Source organism: Esox lucius, chromosome 6 (assembly GCF_011004845.1).
Source record: "Esox lucius isolate fEsoLuc1 chromosome 6, fEsoLuc1.pri, whole genome shotgun sequence".
Classification (NCBI taxonomy): Eukaryota; Metazoa; Chordata; class Actinopteri; order Esociformes; family Esocidae; genus Esox; species Esox lucius.
Genome location: NC_047574.1, coordinates 10,548,112 through 10,566,909, shown reverse-complemented (window position 1 = coordinate 10,566,909; position 18,798 = coordinate 10,548,112). Strand labels below are relative to the sequence as shown.

The 18,798-nt window shown below is 39.0% G+C and overlaps 1 protein-coding gene and 1 long non-coding RNA gene across 2 annotated transcripts in view; one reads left to right on the top strand and one right to left on the bottom strand.

Moving 5' to 3' along the window:
- hpse2 (heparanase 2) overlaps positions 1-18,798 on the top strand; it is a 93,184-nt gene that overhangs the window by 14,473 nt on the left and 59,913 nt on the right. The window lies entirely within an intron of this gene.
- LOC109615846 overlaps positions 4,841-18,798 on the bottom strand; it is a 31,153-nt gene continuing 17,195 nt past the window's right edge. The window contains exon 2 of the long non-coding RNA XR_002196849.1: positions 4,841-4,983. This is a non-coding gene — a long non-coding RNA (uncharacterized LOC109615846). The remainder of the gene's footprint in view (positions 4,984-18,798) is intronic.

The window sequence follows — 18,798 nt, the reverse complement described above, 5'->3', positions numbered from 1 at the left end:
CCTTGCATACAGAGAGTCTTTTAATGATATTGTTTGCAGAAAATGATGAGATCCCCGAACTCTTTTTTTACATTGTGATATGTTATATCTTGAATTGTGTCACTATTTGCCTGCGCAGTCCTTCACAGAGTGGTGAACCCCTCCCCATCCTCACTTTGGACTGACTCATCCTCTTTGGAATGTTACTGACCTGTTGCCAATTGACCTAATTGGTTGTGTGATATTCTACCAGGTTTATGTTTTTAGCGTTACACAACTTTTCCAGTCTTTTGTTGCCTCTGTCCCAGCTTTTTTGGATCATGCTGCTGGCATCAAATTCAAAGTGAGTATGTATTTTCTAAGAAACAATAACATTTCTCAGTTTCAACATTTGATATGATGTCTTGGTACTATTTTCTATTGAATAATAGGGTTTAAATGATTTGCACAACATTGCATTCTGTTTTCCTTTACATTTTACACAGCGTCCCAACTTTTTTGGAAACGGGGTTGTAGTATGTAGCGGGATCAAACACAGTATATTGTTTTAGTATCTAGAGGGCCCTTCAGACATGGCCCACGTAAACGATAGCGACAGGTTTGTACCCTCCAGTTAACTATTACAGGACTATACTAGGGAAATATCCACAGATGGTTCTAGGATGAGGCAGACCAACAATAACATGAGAGTTCAACATCATGACCATATTTGGTAGAAAAAGTATCACCGTTCTACATACTGGTTATACGATTACTGAAGCTGTGCTACTACAGTGTGACGCAATCGACTGTCGACCAATCTGGACAGTCCAACATCTAAGTTTAGCTTTAGCACCAGAGTCTCTTAATTGCCTGTGTTTCACTTATTCTTTCTGCACAAGTCAACATACAAAGACATGCATGTACAAACACACATGCTCACAAATGCGCATGTGCACATAGACGTGCACGAACGCATGCATGCTAGTGCATGTACACACACACACACACACACACACACACATTTCTTTCTTTGGAAAACATCCTTAAATATCCATACATACCTAAAGTGTTTATAGAGTGCCAGGAGCCTTGGAACCAATGTCATTTGAATACCCTCATGCATGTCAGATGTTTAAATAACCTCATGCATGTAAAATGTTTGACATGTTTCAGAAGACTCTTTCCTTCCCAGCCCTCATGTTGTTTGGTATAGAGTGTTTGGTGCCAGGAGGTTTCCAAGAAACATACTTTTTGTTTCAAATAGGAAACTGGTTTTATAGAATCCACTAAGCAGGAAAGCATGTGGAAGGAATGAACAGCTCCCAGTAAAGAACACTGTGTCAATCAGTAAAATGTCTTACTAAATTATAGATTTGCTGTAAGCTTGAACTATTCAGTCTCAAGACTGATTTAGTTACTTGAATGAAAAAATCTGTTTATGTACACTGTAAGCCCTAATTAATTTTTTTATTCCAATGTTTCCACACAGTGATCACTAACTCAAAGTTAGTGAAATGTTCCTAATGATTTAAAATGTTTATGTGATTCCGTTTTTTACTGAATTCTTTTAAATTTAAAATGTTCCTAGAATGCTCTACTTCAGGGTGATATTTTGGAATTGTTTTATAATTTTTTTAGCATTTACATTAACTGATTAATTCATCTTCAGCTACACAAACATCAAACCCACAATTTTTTCAAGCTGTATCAATGGAAAATATTTGTGTATGCTTTCTCAATAATTTAAGTAGTATTCAATTAAAATATATATGTTTAACCAGCACTAAACCTGTTGGTTTTGCAAACTTTCTATGAAATATTTAGGCAACTGATTCCCTTATTTTTTTTTGTTCTGTGAACGTATTTAGGTATACACAATACATATTAAAGACAGAGACTGTGTTGGGGCAAGGAAGCATGTGGGTTTCTTTCGCATGTGCTTGTGTCGGTGTGTCAGCCTGAGGGGAACATGTGTCCTGCATTAGGACCAGACACATTTTATTCCTTTAATGTGACCCTAAGCCTATCAGCCGGTTATTTATTAGCCTGATCTGAACACCATGACTGAAATCACCTCAATTAACAACACTGCTAATAATGAGAGTTCTGTGGACAGAGGTGGCAGTGGATTATTGTGAAGAAGGTATAAAAGCTGGGGTAAAGTAAATCGATTAAGTCAGGAGACCTGGGGCTACGGGGCATGCTAGTGGAGTGGAATGTCTATTAGGGGCTTAGCTGTATAAGAGCACAGTGGGAACAGAACACGGGTAAAGAGGGTATATTGTTAGCGTTTTAGCGTATAAAGGCCTCAAATTAAATTCTGGACCCTGAAGCCTGTTCTACTGCTTTTTTCCCTCTATTCTCCCCCTCTAACCAGGGACCGATTTTGACATGGGACACCATAGGGGAGCACTCAACTACCAGATTGAACGGAAAACAGCAATAGTCCAGACCTCATAGGGTAGGACGTACAGCTCTGGTACATAGAGGATAAGAGGACAAGAAAAGACTGAGGAGACCTGACAGGTTGAGTGGTGGCTTCAGGGAGGTGTTTGGAACCTGTCTGTTCAGTTCACCACCAAAAAGCCCAAGACTTTGACCAGTTCTCTGAACTATGTGCTCTGAGCTTTCACGGCTTGCCAGGAACCTGTCTCAGAACCAGTAGAGTTATGTGTGATGTCTGAATACGCGGCAGACCCCTGCTGATTGAGCCGTCAGTGTGGAGCAGAGAGGAGTTGACTGAAGTGGATTTTTCGACCATGTTTTGAACAGATATATCACCCTCTGCGTCAAGAATGTGTTGACAAAGTTATGGCTAACACTTGCGGTCTTGATACGAGATCTTTCCATTTTAAATCATGAACTAAAATACGGTCCCTCTTCAAACCACAAGCTAAGCTTGAAGTTTGTATACCAGAAAGACTTAATAAATTAGCTGTCTCTTCTTTGGTTGTGGTAAAAGTTAACCACCGTGAGAGACGAGAGTATGTAATCTTTCTTTTACTTACTGAGATTACATTACCCACGCATTTTACAACTCTCTATAAATCCATCTAATGTTCTGTTTGGTCTAAGAGCTGTTTGGTAACAAAGTTATTTATATGCTCTCCAAAACTGTAAATTTGTATACAACCCTGTTTCCAAAAAAGTTGGGATACTGCGTAAAATCCAGACAAAAACAGAATGCAGTGATGTGCAAATCGTTTATTCATATATTAAATTGAAACTAGTAAAAAGACCACATATCAAATGTTGAAACTGAGAAATTTGCCCATTTGGATTTTGGTGCCAGCAATATATAAAAGTTGGGACAGGGGCATATTTACCACTCTTTTGCATCACCTCTTCTTTTAACAATAAATACTCTGTAAGCATTTGGGAACTGAGGGGACCAATCACTGCAGTTGTAGTGGAATGTTGTCCCATTCTTGGTTGATATAAGATTTCAGCTGTTCAACAGTTCTCCTTTGTTGTTTTTGTCATTTCACAATGTGCCAAATGTTTTCAATAGGGGACAGGTCTGGACTGCAGGCAGGCCAGTTTAGCACCCAGACTATTTTACTACAGAGCCATGCTGTAGTGATACGTGCAGCATGTGGGTTGGCGTTGTCCTTCTGAAATAAGCAAGACCTTCCCTGAAAAAGACATAATCTGGATGTCACCATATGTTGCTCCAAAAACGGTATATATTGTTCAGCATTAATGGTGCCTTCACAGATGTGCAAGTCACCCATGCCATGTGTACTAATGCACCCCCATACCATCACGGTTGCTGGCTTTTGCACTGTTTGCTGATAACAAGCAGGATGGTCACTCTCCTCTTTAGCCCAGAGGACGCAGTCTATAATTCCTGAAAATAATCTCAAATTTAGATTTGTCAGACAATATGACAGTTTTCCACTTCACCTCAGTCCATCCGAAATGAGCTCTGGGCCAGAAAAGGGGCTAGCGTTTCTGGATGATGTTAATGTATGGTTTTTTCTTTGCATGGTAGAGCTTTAACTTGCATTTTTGGATGCCGTGATGTACTGTGTTCACAGACAAAGATTTTTGGAAGTGTTCCTGAGCCCATGCAGTGATGTCCACTACAAAGTAATGTCTGTTTTTAATGCATTGCCGCCAGAGGGCAATGAAAAAAAAAGAATAATCTTTTAATACCTAATCATGTTACTGACCTTTTGCCAATTTACCTAATTAGTTGTGTGATCTTCCACCAGGTTTATAATTTCTTTGCATTAAACAACATTTCCTGTATTTTGGTGCTTCTGTCCCAGCTTCTTTGAAACGTGTTGCTGGCATCAAATTCAAAGTGAGCATGTATTTTCCAAGAAACCATAACAATTCTAATTTTCAACATTTGATATTTTGTCTTGGTACTATTTTCTATTGAATGCAGGGCTAAATGATTTGCACATCATTCAATTCGGTTTTTCTTTACATTTTAGACAGCTTCCCAACTTTTTCTGGAAACAGGGTTGTATGTCCTAGTCTATTATGAAGATCATTAGAGATACTTTTGCAAGCAATCACTAACCGTCATTAAAAAAAGGAGTAGAAGTCTAGGATTAGCTAGCATGAATTAGGAATTGTGCTAACTCTAGTTGGTAATCTTGAAACTGCACGCAAAGACATAAATATGTTTTTTCTTGGGGGGAATAAGAGAAAAGGCAGTTGCCAAAATCCTGAACTATGCTTTTAAACTCAGCAGCTGCCTGCCTGCCTGCCCAGCAAACAAATTCTCACAATGAATGCCTAGATCAAATGCTCATACTCAAGGCCATGTATTCTTAAATGTGATGTTATGAGACATAATCCTCAGTGGGTCCTCCCATGAAGAAGGCCAATATATGAAATGTGCCCACCAGAAATGTATTACCTACGAGTTAGGCTGGTTGGATGCTGGCCACCTGTAAAGCTGCACTGTTATTTCATTTTTATTCCCTCTCTTTTTTTTGTTGCTGAGATTTTTCCGTCTTGTCAGTGGTCGTCTATCACGCCTGGGCTTCCCACTGATCCGGCAGGCTAAGGATGGAGAGATGTGAGAGACAAACAGAGAGAGAGAATGAGTGTGTGAGAGGTACAAAGTATATCGAAAACAGGTGCTTCCAAGCAAGTCTGGAACTAACATCCCATTACGCTTTGGGCAGATGCAGTTCCCCATCAGTTTGGTTATCATGGATACCATGAAAGGGGTTGGATTGTTTGGGGTACATTTGGCAGATGCTTCAGTGATTAAGATTGCTTAAAGAGCTGATGCTTTGTGGTTTGCCATGGCCATCTCAGACACTTGATCTCCTCCCAATTGAAAACTTATGGGACATTTTGTATTGACGTCTCAGACATGGGTGGGATAGTCTAAAATACCTCCCAGTGTGTTCTCAAATGTCATTCATTTAAAAAGAAAAAGTGACAGTGTTGTTATTATTGCAAGGTGATGTATCCAGTGGTTTACATACAGTAGTGACAATAATTCAGAACACTTTGTATTGCATTGAGAACTATATATATTATAATTTGAACAGCATTTCTTTCCAAATTCATTTCAAACAACATAGATTTACCTCAAGTTGGAAAGAAAACAATGAGCTGTCACCGGTATGGACAATTTAAACTTTGACATTCCAGCGTAACCATCAATTCTGATCAGTCTAATAGATTAACAACATTGACGATCAATTAAGGAAAGGACCAATTTTCGCTAAAGAATGACCAAAACCGAATGATAAAGTCAATGATGTTTGTATTTGAATGTTATTTGTGTGAAACCCAATCCATACTAGCTTCCCATGAGGCTTGTTTTGTTGTATAAGGACTACCCCTCAGTTGAGCTCAACAAAACACTTTAAATAATCTAGCTACCTAGTTATCTAGCTACCAAGATAGCTAATGTCAGCTATCTAGTAACTTGCTTGTTTGATACAGTATTCTGCTAGACAATGTTAAGCCAGCATGTTGTCATATTTGCTCATTCTTTTAGATTAATGTTATTTTATCAGATTACCAAGCTACTTAATAGCTACACAAGACTGCTTTAAAGGCAACTATGAGAGTTTCTCTAGCACATTTTATGTTCTGCCTTCGAGGTAACTTTTCAATCTTGTTGCTCTGAGAGAAATTATAACATTTCTTTAGCCAGCTTATGTTTCTTTTTGCGTTCAATGTGAGTGTTCATACTTGCTACTCTGAGGGCACCTACAAAGCTTTTTTTTGTTTACACATCTTTTCTGCCCTGAAGAAAACTATACAGCCTTGCTGCTTTGGAAACACCTCTGAACGTTGCCTAGCTAACACATCTTTCTGACCCAGAGGAAACAGTATATTCAATTGGACGCCTGACTGAACCAATAACAACACTTTCTGCCCTCGGGGGTTTAAAAAATTGAAGCTTGTAAGAGCTCACCATCAGGCCTTTGATGCATTATAAACTAATTTATTACTTTCTGCTTGCCAGGCAATACCTGATATCCAGTTTGTTTGTAGAACGCTCCCTCTCTACTCCTCTCAGCTCCAGCTGGCTCCCTGTAGAGGTCTAAACTCTTAAAACTGGCACCAATGTACAGCACTAACAGCCAAGTCTGTAGCAACAACTATACCAACAATTCAGCAAAGTGGACTCATTCCCTCTCACAGAGTTCCTAGAACCATCTGCTGTGATGCGTAGCTCTACTGACAGGAGAAATGACACTTCTCAATGCAGGGCCCAGAAGGCTGCCATGGGCTTCAACCAAACATGCACAGAGAATATGATTGCGACTTCACAATCTACAAACTAACCAACAGTCAGACTGTATGACAGACCAACCAGTGAATATCCCCATGAATACCATAAACAGGTTTAGACTCTTTATAAAATGTGTGTGAGTTTGTGTTTTACTATCCTGGTGGTGACTGAAAATCCCCACCAGGATAATAAAACAAGGGAAATATGACCTTAAAGAGTAAGGGTTTTGGGTCAGTGCTAGGGGTTAGGGCTTTGGTTTTAGGTTATTAGTTAGTGTTAGGTTTTGGGGATTAAGGTTAACGTTATAGTTATGTTTTTTGAATTACGGTTAAGGTTATGTTTAGGGGTTAGGGAAAATAGGATCTTGATAGGGAATTGTTTATTGGGTCCTCACAAGGATTAAGATTCCTAAAATGTGTGTGTATATGTGTGTTTACAGTTCAATGGAAATGGAGTGGACTGTTGTTGTTTTGTTAGCTGTTTTCAACTGGAAGACAACCTGCCAGCACAATGTTGGCATCAGGGTTACAGTCTCCACAGTTTGATGTCTGATTTTTTGGGTGGAATAAGACAGCTATGATAAATATATTACCTCTTTCATACCTTTTTCAGTCAGAGCCTGCATTCTTCCCTGGCTGTTTGTTTACAAACCCACAGAATTACCCAGAAATCAGGTCCGAATTTGCCAGAAACCAGGTCCGAATTTGTGAGGCTAACAACCTATTCATGTAACAGATGAAATAGAGGAGGTTGTGTCTGCAACAGAGACGAATACCCCTTTTAGCAAATGGGAATATCCTTTTCAGCTGAATGTTCTGTGTGCTGTTAGGGACAGGGAAGACACACATTTACATTTGTTTTTCTATCCTGGTGGTGACTTAGACCTACTTCAATGTTCGGAGGCCGAACCTTTATAACACAATCAAAAGAAACACGTTTTTCATTTAAAAGATCATCTGAAATCCGTTGAAATTACCAAGAGGCACCAGTTTGAAATTACATTTTGTAACTTGGACATTATCTCAAGTTAGGTGCAAAAAACCACAAGCTAATTTCTTTATCCGTGTTATCTCTCCAGTTAGCCCTCCCTGGATTCCTAAAACTGGAATTAACATCACAGAATACATTGTTTTCTGCTAAAAGGTGAAAGGAATACCTTATTCTCGTATAAAATGAATCAACTTTCTCTTAAAGCTTCTGGTCAATCCAGATGGCTAGATCTTCATACGATCAATGACAGTAACATACATGTTCATATTGATGGAGAATCGAATACATTTGTGATACATATGTGTCTTGGAAAATAAAAAAGTTATTTTATCTGCATTAAGTACCAATTTCAAGTCAACAAGGCTTCTGGTAAAACAAAAAATGCAGACTGAACCAACCAAAAGATACTTATTTTTCCTGGGAACCATAGCTTACACAAGTCTCATTTGTATACGGATTCTTTATTTATACAAATAAACCAATATTATTTATGTACAAAAATAAAAACCCAGACCAAGAATCAATCCCTGTAGAGCACCCTTTGTGTTTCCCAGGAAACATAATTTAACACCATCAGTAAGTACACGCTGTGTTCTTTCAATTCATTTCCAACAAACTGCTAACAGCCGCCTAGGTCAGGCCATTAGAGAAAAGCCTCTGAATAAGTAAAACCTGATTCAGAGTGTAGATAAGTCTATAAAATGGGCTGTTTTGAAGGGGCGTACATGGGCCCCTTCTAGACCCTGAGGACGGTACTGAAAGTAATTGTAAGGTAAAAAATCTGTTAAAGATTCAACAGTGAGAGCAGAAAGCTGCATCAAGAAAGGATGAAGACAAATTTGACCCTGTGGATTTATATTAACATCAATCTTAAGCAAGACCTTTCTCACATCAACATCTGGTCAACTAAACTAATTTCTTTCAAATAAAAGGCATGCTGACATAAATGCTGAAAGCATCGCTTATGTCATTTTTCTCTGTAAAGATGCCCCAGTCTGACAAAATCTGCTTAGACAGGGAAAAGGAGGTATTCCCATGTGTTAGTGCATTACTTATTTTCGAATCAGAATGGGATAGTATTAAGAAAATGGCTAGATGATTTCTTTTCACAATTGCCATGGTCTAGCAACGGACCTGCCCAGGACCTGCAACAGGATTTTTATTCAGTTATTGATATTAATCACTAAATATACTGACATTACAACATTGGTATATACATTATTTTATACATTCTACATTAAAATAGTAAAGTTCATTTTGATATAATACAAAGTGAAAGACGTTAGGTAGGGTTTCCTGACTGGTGGTATTCAACTCCTACCCTACGAGGGCCGGAACCTGCTGGTTTTCTGTTCTACCTCATCATTAATTGCACCCACCTGGTGTTCCGGGTCTAAATAAGTCCCCAATGAGGGGTTTGCAATAAAAAAAAATGAAACTGGCTTTGAAGGCCAGACCTGAATACCCCTGGTATATATTATTCTGGCAAACCGTTATTTGAAATCCTCAGGTACTCTGCCTTCTGTCAACCTTTTCAAACCCTTTCATGTGTTAGGTGTATTTTGATAAAGAATCTTGTCTTCGTTAAAATCCATTAAGATCAATAATCCTTTGTTGAGCGATAATGTAAAATGACCATGATTTAAGGGATTCTCACAAAATTAAATCCATAGAATATTCATTTAAAATATTTATGACATTTGGGCCATACCCCAAATATTCCATAAGGGTTCATTGAATATGAAATATTGAATTAATATTTGTTTGTTTAGTAAAAGCTTTTGGCTACATATTCGAAATTTTTTCGACATCTGAAGTTTATCATTATCTGAATCACCACCACAAACACGAACTAGAAGTATAAAGTTTGTGATCTGTTAATGTGGATAGCCTGTACTGACGGTATTGAGATGTTGTGTATGCCCCAACATCCTCTGGTTGGTCTCTTTAGGATCAATGGAATGGTCAGCATTGTGCAGCATTGTTTGAGCGATTAGTATTTAACAAATGAACTAGCCACTTATCTCACAGACATTGTTAGGATAAATTAAAAACAACATGTATCTGCTTCTGAGTTTTAAAGTAAAAAATATGTATATAAAATCGCATTGTAATTTCTGAAGATTTCCATATTTACAGTCATAGTGGAATGATAGTGTTTCACATAAAAAAAGCCCTTGCAGTTTTGTGATGTTCAGTTTCTGTGACATCCCCCTCAGAATAACTCCACAGCAGGTGCAATAGAGTCCCAGTAAACATGTTTCTTCCGGAGCATATCTAGCCAAGCCGTTCTGCTGTTCATCACACTGCTTGCTCAAGCAGGAAGTAAACATGTTTCTTCTGGAGCATATCTAGCCAAGACATTCTGCTGTTCATCACACTGCTTGCTCAGGCAGGAAGTAAACAGGTTTCTTCTGGAGCATATCTAGCCAAGACGTTCTGCTGTTCATCACACTGCTTGCTCAGGCAGGAAGTAAACAGGTTTCTTCCGGAGCATATCTAGCCAAGCCGTTCTGCTGTTCATCACACTGCGTGCTCAGGCAGGAAGTTAACATGAGCTGGAAGAGAACACATTCCCCAGCCAACAACATTTTGTTTAGCTGCACAAGCTTGGCTGCCTGACTTCCACTCTCTCTGCATCTCTCTCCCTCTTCACCTCCATAACCAGGACCAGGAAATGGGTTATTACAACAACACTGTATTCTAACTAAAAGGAAGTGTGTTATTACAACAACACTGCATTCTAACTAAAAGGAAGTGTGTTATTACAACAACACTGCATTCTAACTAAAAGGAAGTATGTAATTACAACAACATTGCATTCTAACTAAAAGGAAGTGTGTTATTACAACAACACTGCATTCTAACTAAAAGGAAGTGTGTTATTACAACAACACTGCATTCTAACTAAAAGGAAGTGTGTTATTACAATAAACACTGCATTCTAACTAAAAGGAAGTATGTAATTACAACAACATTGCATTCTAACTAAAAGGAAGTGTGTAATTTCAACAACACTGCATTCTAACTAAAAAGAAGTGACTTATTACAACAACACAGCATTCTAACTACAAACCTGATTCCAAAAAAGTTGGGACACTGTACAAATTGTGAGTAAAAAAGTAATGGAATAATTTACAAATCTCATAAACTTATATTTAATTCACAATAGAATATAGATAACATATCGAATGTTGAAAGTGAGACATTTTGTAATGTCATGCCAAATATTGGCTAATTTTGGATTTCATGAGAGCAACACATTCCAAAAAAGTTGGGACAGGTAGCAATAAGAGGCCGGAAAAGTTAAATGTACAGATAAGGAACAACTGGAGGACCAATTAGCAACTTATTATGTCAATTGGCAACATGATTGGGTATAAAAAAAGCCTCTCAGAGTGGCAGTGTCTCTCAGAAGTCAAGATGGGCAGAGGATCACCAATTCCCCCAATGCTGCAGCGAAAAATAGTGGAGCAATATAAGAAAGGAGTTTCTCCGAGACAAATTGCAAAGAGTTTGAAGTTATCATCATCTACAGTGCATAATATCATCCAAACATTCAGAGAATCTGGAACAATCTCTGTGCGTAAGGGTCAAGGCTGGAAAGCCATACTGGATGCCCGTGATCTTCGGGCCCTCAGACGGCACTGCATCACATACAGGAATGATACTGCAAAGGAAATCAGAATATGGGCTCAGGAATACTTCCAGAAAACATTGTCGGTGAACACAATCCACCGTGCCATTCGCCGTTGCCGGCTAAAACTCTATAGGTCAAAAAAGAAGACGTATCTAAACAGAATCCAGAAGCGCAGGCGTTTTCTCTGGGCCAAGGATAATTTAAAATGGACTGTGGCAAAGTGGAAAAGTGTTCTGTGGTCAGACGAATCAAAATTTGAAGTTTATTTTGGAAAACTGGGACGCCATGTTATCCAGACTAAAGAGGAAAAGGACAACCCAAGTTGTTATCAGCGCTGGGACAACATTCCTATTCATAAACTTGAGGAACTTGTCTCCTCAGTCCCCAGACGTTTGCAGTCTGTTATAAAAAGAAGAGGGGATGCCACACAGTGGTAAACATGGCCTTGTCCCAACTTTTTTGAGATGTGTTGATGCCATGAAATTTAAAATCAACTTATTTTTCCCTTAAAGTGATAAATTTTCTCAGTTTAAACATTTGATATGTCATCTATGTTGTATTCTGAATAAAATATAGAAATTTGAAACTTCCACATCATTGCATTCTGTTTTTATTCACAATTGTACAGTGTCCCAACTTTCTTGGAATCAAGTTTTTAAAAGGGAGTGTGTTAGTACAACAACACTGCATTCTAACTAAAAGCAGAAAAGAAATCAGAAAGAGTAAATTACACTACTTGGTTTACTTTAGATCCAGACATAGATGAGAACACATATAGAGTATACAGTCCATTTTTACTCCCCATCTTTGACGCCTGCCATAGTCTTTTAAGGACCAAGTCTGCACCCTAGAACACCACACACTAACCAAGTACCACCAATGCCATTGATCCTGAAAACCATTTCTCGATCCAGGGTGACAGAATAGTACTTCCACTTAGTTGCTCTTTACACAGAAAAAGAAATGTCAAGCCTGCCATCTATAACAACATCTTATACTATTTTCTAGCCTGAAGAAATGTCAAGCCTGCCATCTATAACAACATCTTATACTATCTTCTAGCCTGAAGAAATGTCAAGACTGCCATCTATAACAACATCTTATACTATCTTATAGCCTGATTTGACCTTACAAACAGCTGTCCTGCAGACGTCTATCTGTGGTCTGGTCTGGTAAGAGAGGCGGACAGGAGTGTGACACAGAGCCATGTCAGCCCAGCCAAACTCAGCACCACAATGTTTGAATGGCCAGCATCTTGGGAAGGTTGGATTTTTTTAGGTGAAAGATTGGGAAGAAATTTTCTCTTCTGCCCTTTTCTTCTTCCTAGAAAACATCTGGTGGAAATATGGGTCGCCGGGCCAATCCGGATCTGTTCCTAGCGTTGTCATAAAGAGTTGCCATGGAAACCGAAACGGTCCTGATGCCAAAACGGGCCACCCCCTGTAGTTACTGGCCAATGAGTTGGCAGGATGTTGCTCTCCAGCTGTACTGCACTGTAGACTGGAGGTGATTGTGCAACAGTGTTGCATTGCAGACATTGATCCCCACGTTACTAAACCATAATCACAGCCAAGACATCTGAAATGCAGGATGGTACTTTGCTAAGCCTCCGACCTTTAACCTTGCCCTGGTAATTACCTTGGATTCATAGAACCTGAACTTTAAAAACTGAAGCTAAAATAATGGATATTTGTCTTGAGTGCTAGATAATTATGATCATTAGAGTGATTATTCTTGGCCATCACGTGGCCGTCCTTGTGTGTGTTTCTGACTTAACTCTATAACAGAGACAAAAATGTCCCCAAACTGAGGTTAAATCAGGATACGTTGACTAATGGAGATGTTTCCTATCACCTTTTGGGCAAAAGTTTCATTTGAGGTTGTGGTTAGAATTAGAGTTAGTGTTAGGCATTAGGGCTAGGTTAACTTTAGGCATCAATATTAGTTTAGTGAGGTTAAGGTTAAGTAAGATTTTAAATACTTTACTTTTATGCTGGTTTAAAACCTTAAGTTGCACCTTGAGGGCCTACTACACCCATCCATACAGTCTGGTTTAGGGTTTAAGTTAGGTTTAGGGTTATGATTAGTAGTAGTAAGATTTTTTTTAGGGTCATCATCTTTGGTGTTTCCATTTCCATGGTAAACGTGTGTGTGTCTGTGTGCGTGCATGCATGCATATATTCTTGCAAGTGTGTGTGTTGGGTATGTGTGTTCGTGTGTATGTGTGGGTATGTGTGTTCGTGTGTTGGGTGTTTGGTTAGGGGGTCTGCTGTGTATCTTGCAGTCTGCTAGTCCCATTCTCATCCATCATACAGCGATCAAAGACCCAGTCTCAGCCCTGGAATCGAAATAAATTGTGGGAATTGTGCATGTGCTAAAAGGACCAAAAATTGCTCGGTTGTTTGGTTTCTGTATTTTGTATGACCTAATTGGGGCATGTTTAGGTGTCTTGGGTCTTTTTTGTTCCGTTTTTTTTTGGTGTTCTGCAGCTCTGCGTGATGAGCTGCAGGCATCGTAGGGAGACGTTCAGGTAAAAGTCTTTGATGCTCTGCTTTAAAAAGCCGCCAGGCAAATCTCCTTAACACTGCTGCTTCTTACAATTACACAACAATCACGCCTCAATTTAGGCATCACCAAAAGTTCACACAGACTAACAGAGGTGTGTGTAGGGGAGAGAGAAGTGTATATGGTGTGTTGGGATGTTAAGAGCACGGTTTGTTAGGGCCTGGAGCTAATCCATTAAGTGCGTATTTTAGTATGTGTCTGTGTGTGTGTGTGTGTGTGTGTGTGTGTGTGTGTCTTTAACAAGAGCCTCAAGCTCTAACCTTTTAAGAGGAGCCTCTTTGAAGGTGTGACTAATTTTTGTCAGTAAAATTGTCAGGTGTGGTCATCTCACTGAGATGGCCTCTGACTATAGCCCCTGGTGTGGGATGTTGTCATGTTTCAGTAATAAATGCCCAGTTCCACTGGGTGAATGTGGTGTAGTCACCGTAACACCATTCTTGAGATTTGGCATCCTTTAATTTACTATTATTGCTGTTTGTTCTGTGGGAAGTTAAGAAGTGAGAGTACAGAATGTTTAATGTGACTTAGAAGCTGCAATCCAAAAACATTTTGAGACTGGATGGAAAATAGTTGTTCTGTCTTTGTCTCTCTGCCAAACAACGCTTTTTCAGTTCAGTTAATGTAGTTGAAAAAAAGTTGGTCCAATTCAACATGTACATTGTCCTGTACATTATCAGCTACATGGATAGACTGATAAACAAACTGTCAGACTCAGCTGCACATTGAGCATTCAAATACAATAGGACAATTGCCTGTTCTCATGGGACAATATGGTCTATACATGTGTGTTTCTATTCCTGCATTGAAGGATTATTCGACAGTGACACAAGTTCAAGTATAAACGGTCAGATTTATTTTGAGGGTATTTTCATTGATATTGGATGAACCATGTAGAGATAACAGCACATTTTGTACATAGTCCCTCCAGGGAAATTCCAAAAGTATTTGGACAATTGGCTTCACAGCTGTGTCTTATTAGGGAGGTGTGTTTGTTTGCATCATTAGAGAATGCACAAGAGCTGTCAATTTCTAGACTTGATTCTAGGCTTTGCATTTGCATTTGGAGTTGGACCAAAGACGTGTTGATGCAAGTCAAGCTGGCCATCGTAATGCAGATAAATCAGAATAAATCAGAGTCATAGGCCAAACATTAGGTGTGCCAAAATCAACTAATTATAAAGTAGAAGGAAAGCTCAGCAATGGCAAGTAATCTGCCAGCCATTTGTAAACCTCTAGAGAGTGGTCACCACAAAGAAAACTAACAAAGAACCATCTGACAGACAAGCAACACTCTCAAGGAGGTAGGCATGAATGTTTCAGCCACTACCATTCACTAAAGGCTTCATCAGCCAAAATGCAGAGGCTGGACCCCAAGGTGCAAAAATTTGGTTTTCAAAGCAGGACAGCCTAAAAAATACCAAGAGCCTGCAGAGTTCTGGAAAAAGTGGACATTTAACACATACCAGAGTGATGGCAACAGGAAATTGTGGAGGAAAAAAAAGGTATGAACTTATCTGTCAAAAAAGTTGGAGGGGGTGTTTTGTTTTGAGCATGTATGGTTTGCTGGAACATTTTGTCTGCTTAAATTCAAACAAAGGCCTCAAAACTCTTTGGACAGCATGAAAATTACCAGAAACATATTGCTAAAGCAATCAAGGAGTCAATCACCCGACCTGAATCCAATTGATCAGGCGTTTCACTTTCTGAAGACAAGACTGAAAGGCAAAAAAGACCCCTGTAACAAAAAGGAACAAAATATGGCTGCAGTACAGGCCTGGCAGAGCATCATCTTAGAAGTTACCCAGCATCTGGTGATATATATGGGTCACAGACTTCATGTTACCAATCAATTGCAAAGGATTTCAACCAAGAACTTTATTTAAGATTATGTCAATTACTTTAGATCCCTTAAAATGTGAGAGTCTACGTATAAATAGGTTTATAAACATGGTTTGAGGTTTACAGATGTAAATACCTTCAAATTAAAGCTGACAGTCCGCACTTTCACATATTAAGTCATTGTTTTATTTCAAATCAAATGTGCTGGAGCACAGAGCCAAAACAGCAAAACTTGTGTCACTGTCCAAATTGTTACTGACTGCACTGTACGTCATTACTACCTCAGATAAAGTTTCCATTAACGCGTAAGGCTCACACACACACACACACTCACACACACACACACACACGCTCACACACACACACACACACACACACACTCACACACACACACTAGGCAGTCCTGGGCCTGACTAGACACATGAGCCGGCCTCTCAGCGGATGACTGATTTGTGTACACAAACGTGTGTGGAGGTACATACATTAGAGGACGTTCATATCAGATGTTTAACGCACACACACACACACACACACACACACACACGCACACACGCCTACTCACTACTCACACACACCAGGGGCCACACATTAGTCTAGTTGCAGCAAATCCACAGACATGGAAACACACAAAGCTCTCCTTGGCTATAGTGAATTGAAAACAGGTGCCCATGAAGCTTACATTCTTCCATCCAAAGCACACAAGTGGAATAACCAGAGTAGGACCTTCGTGTTTGTGTCTCCAGGGTCAGGGACCACAGAAGGCTGATACAATAATTTAGCAGACAGATTCCAGGGAAGGGCCTGTTGTGATAGTGACAGATGTAAACCAATGAGAGTAGAGAGTGAGGTGTTAGAAAAAGTCCTTCAAAAATATTTTGTTCCCTCAAATTGATAACGTTCTACCAAGAACTGTGGGTTATTTAAGGTTCTTTAGGGTTCTTTAGATTAAAACAGTTCTTGGAGTCAATCCTTCGATCTGAACCCAATTGAACCATATTGGGTTCTTTAGATTAAAACACTTAGTAGAACATCACGTCGGTGGAATAAAATAAAATAACCCTATTGGGGTTCTTGGTTATAAAACTTATTCTATTGACCTGATAACGTAAATGACCATGGTTCCATGGTAGCATTTTTACAACATTTTATCTCTTCCCCAGATGATCCAGATTATTATTCTGTGTATGTCTAAGAGCTGAAAAAGAGAAAAACAAGGTTAATTAATTTATTATTACCTCAGACATTCTATATGACAGAAAATATAAGATCAGATCATTCAATCCTATTCACATAATATATGAAAAACCTTATCTCAATGTCCTCCAAAGCAAAAATCTATTTCGGATGCATTTGCCAGTATTACACCATATGAGAAAGGTTCCAAACGGCAGAGAGAAATCACAGATTCAATAATATTTCACGTCGCCAAAGACATGGTACCAATAAACGCTGTTACCAAAGAGGGTTTAAAAACATGATCCGGTCGCTTGACAGTCATTTCCAATATCGTGCAACCCTAGTAAATATATATTTCTTCTTAAACTAAATGTTTTTTTGAGCAGCTGTATATATACTTTTTAAGATTATGTGCATAAAATATAGCTCAGTATTTGTTTTAGTTTTTCCCCTTGTACTTATCCAATGCGCCAGGAGGGGGGACATGTAGATTAATGGCATTGATGATTTCTTTGCCAATATTTCTATCTTACAAATGAGTATTTTCTGTGACATTAACTAGCATAGTATAAGTATAGATGTCAGGACAGAAAACCCGATGTACGCTAAATCGTACCCAACAAATACGTCAGCGTTGCCTTCAATTCAGTTCAATCTTTTCAGATGTTTATTCAGAAGCTACGTAAGAGAGAGTGAACTGGACCTTCAAGCACTTGAAAATGTGTTACATATTGTTAGATTGGGAACACGTAACATTTTACATATTGCAGATGTAAAACCTTTTACAGAACAGAAGATATCATATGAATTGGATGATGTAGCACACATAAGGTTCAAAGGGTTCTGTGAAGAACCTTTCATAACTAGAACCCTGTGTACCAACAATGAATCCCCTATGTAGACAGACCAAAGAACCCTTTATGGTTCTACTTAGCTCCCTTTATTTTAAGAGCAGTTTTGATAGATGGAAGTCCAGGTCTGTCAGTAATAGATCCTTATTTCATTTCTGGGCTCTGCTCCACTCCAAGGTCTTTTACTGCAGTAACGTTCACCATAAATAGAATATCCGGATGTACTGAGTGTGATAACTATTCTTTCTAGACAAAGATGTTTATAATAGGGTTTATTTGGACATATTAACTGATTTACTGCTGAAGAGTGGCATTGCTTTCATCCCTTTATTCGGATTTACTTTGTCTGGCTTCAGGAGTTGTAAGTTGCTTTTGAAATGTGTGTGTGTGTGTGTGTGTGTGTGTGTGTTTGTGTGTACTGTGTGTATGTCCAAGACAGCATGCGTAATTGTGAGGGTATTTGGGTGAAAAATGTATATCTGATTTTCACATTCATGCTGATGGAGCCTCTAAAGTAATGTACACACCCACAACACTATTCCTCTGATGTTGTTTGGATTTGGGAAGTCACATTCAATCCGTAAAGCAATATAGAGAAACAAATATTTTGAAATTAATTTCTCTAAGCAGTCATATCTCCTGTCTGCAATAGTCTCTGGAGGGCTGGAGCTTATTTTGGGCTTAAAATGAACCAGAGTCCTCCACTTAAGGCTGTGTGTTTCTGTGTGTGTATGTGCATACGTGTGCGCGCCTGTGTGCGTGTGTTTGTGTGACTTTGTTTTTTGGGGGGTCAAAACGTCCAGCTTGACATGTTTTGCTGGGTGGGATATGACTGTGTTTGGATGGAGTAAGAATGAGAGGCACTCAGAAAACAGAGACAGAGTCTGTGACAGGGAAACAAAGAGAATGGGATAGAGGAATAGAAAGAGAAAAAATGAGTAAGAAACAAAGAAAGAAAGAAAGGAGGAAAGAAAGAAACAAGGAGTGAGAAACCAAGGGAGGAGAGGAAAAGAGGGAGAGAGAATCCTTGCGGAATTCTTGTTTTTGCTGCATAC